This window comes from Fragaria vesca, linkage group LG6 (genome assembly GCF_000184155.1).
Source record: "Fragaria vesca subsp. vesca linkage group LG6, FraVesHawaii_1.0, whole genome shotgun sequence".
NCBI lineage: Eukaryota > Viridiplantae > Streptophyta > Magnoliopsida > Rosales > Rosaceae > Fragaria > Fragaria vesca.
Window position 1 is genome coordinate 12,358,403 of NC_020496.1, and position 2,535 is coordinate 12,360,937.

The following is a 2,535-nucleotide window of genomic DNA, read 5'->3' on the forward strand; positions in this document are numbered from 1 at the left end:
GNGGGGGGGGGGTGGGTTGTACACCCACGCGTGAGCACCCATGCCATAAACCAAAAGTTAAGTGATTGATCTCACTTTTGAATGATGGCTTTCTTTGGTAGATGGAGGGGAGCTATTGTAAGATAGTGGGTGAGGAGATTCATGGGGGTTTTCGGATCTGAAAATGTTATGGGATGATAAGGAGGAACCAAGTCCCCTATGGCTAGACATATGCCACAAAATGACCACAAGATGGGTATAAAACACCACAAAAGGTGCAAGAAAGAACCAAAACAACTAAAGAGTCTAAAGGTAGAGGACAAGAAAAAAACCAAGAGGAATATTCCTTCCCCCAACTTTCAAGCTTCAATGTAGATCCGGATAGATCTAGATCTCAGACAAGAAAGAAGGGGGAGGAGAAAGGAGCTGTTAGATCTACTTTCTCTTTAGACTTTAGAGAGAGAGGCTCCGCAAGTCTTTTAGGATGAGTTATCTAGTTAGTAATAATTTTAACTTTTTATGGATGGAGAGTATCTTTATCAGACTCTCTATTTTGCTTTTTAGCTATTTTAGAGCGTGTTTAGCTATTTTAGGAGCTCCAGCAGACTAGCTAAAGTTTAACTATTAGAACTTTTAACTATCTCGCTAGCTAAACATAGAGAGTGAGATATGACTCTCTATGATTTAATCATTCATTTTAAAATATTTTATGTGATATTAAAATACATATAAATTATTTAATTTTCATTTGAAAAATAATATTAATTTAATACTAATTAAATAGAAACATTGATGCATTTCTAAAGTCGTTAGCTAAGCTAAACATAGAGAGTGAGATATGACTCTCAATAATTTAATCATTCATTTTAAGATATTTTATGTGATATTAAAATACATATAAATTATTTAATTATCATTTGAAAAATAATATTAATTTAATACTAATTAAAATAGAAAGCATTGATGCATTTCTAAAGTCGTTAGCTAAGCCAAACATAGAGAGTGAGATATGACTCTCTATAATTTAATCATTTATTTAAGATATTTTATGTGATATTAAAATACATATAAATTATTTAATTTTCATTTGAAAAATAATATTAATTTAATACCAATTAAAATAGAAAGCATTGATGTATTTCTAAAGTCGTTAGCTAAAACTCATAATGATATTTTAACTAATTTGATTAAAATTTAACTCAAAAATTGTTGCTAAAGATGCTCTGAGCCCATTCCTCCTTCCACGTGGTTCTCAATTTACACACAGATGCAATTACTACCTTTTTTTTTTTTTTCTTTGAATCTAAATATTAGAAGGCAGTCCACTTTTTTTTTTCCTTTGAATCTAAAAATTAGAAGGCAGTCCTCACGCTGCTGTTAGTATTAATAAAACCGCAGAATATAAGGGGACATAAACTTAAACCCCACAGATGCAATTACACTTTCAAACTGATGAGTTTTATTCGATCAAAACTTATAACTACGTACACAGGAAAGTTTTAGTTGGAAACAGACGTACTCCAGAGGTGAATCAATGGCGGCACCAAGTAGAGCCCTAAACCCATTTCAGACCTCCACCAAGCACCCTCTAGTGTCCCTCATAACCTCCCTTCTGCAAACCCTAAACCCACAGACACCCAACCCCTCAAACCTCAACTCATCCCCTCTTAACCAATTCTCACCTCACCTAAACCCATCCCTAGTCCTCCAAGTCATCCACAACCAGACCAACCCCTTCCACGCCCTCTTCTTCTTCAAATGGGCATCAAACCCTCACCCCAATCCCAACAACTACTCCCATACCTTCCAATGCTACTCTGCCATCACTGATCTCCTTCTCCACCACTCCCTCTTCTCCTCCGCCTCATCACTCCTCTGAGAATCCAATAAGCTTCGTGACTTTCTCATCGGTAAGTTCATCACAGCTCACGACCGCCATTGATTGGTTTCATAAGGCGAAAGTGATCAAAAATGGGCGGTGCTTGTTTTCTTACAATGCTATCCTGGGTGTGCTGGTTAGGGCTAATAAGATTGGTTTAGCTGAGTCAATTTATGATCAGATTCTCAAGGAAGGTGTGGTGAAACCGGATTTGTCGACTTATACTATAATGATTAGAGGGTTTTGCAAGGTGGGTGAGATTTGGAATGCACAGAAGGTGTTCGACGAAATGACTTGTGAGCCGAATTTGATTACTTATAATACTTTGATTAATGGGATGTGCAAGAAGGGTGAGCTTGATAGTGCGAGGAGAGTTTTGGGTAAGATGATGGAGAGCAAGGGTTGATTGCCTGATACGGTGACTTATACAACTTTGATTGATGGGTATAGTAGGAAGGGTGAGTTGGGTGAGGCGATGGAATGTTTGGAGGAGATGGTGAAACAAGGGTGTGAGCCGAATGTGTTTACTTACAATGCGGTGATTCATGGGTTTTGTTTGAGTGGGAATGTTAAAGAGGCGAAGAGGATGATGACAAAGATGAGGTTGAACGGTGTGAAGGACGATATAGCAACGCATATGAGTATATTGAAAGGGCTTTGCATTGGGGGGGGGGGGG

The 2,535-nt window shown here is 37.5% G+C and overlaps 1 pseudogene; it reads left to right on the forward strand.

The window, feature by feature from the left end:
* The first annotated feature begins 1,513 nt into the window (after positions 1-1,513).
* Positions 1,514-2,535, forward strand: part of LOC101308113 — a 1,782-nt pseudogene continuing 760 nt past the window's right edge.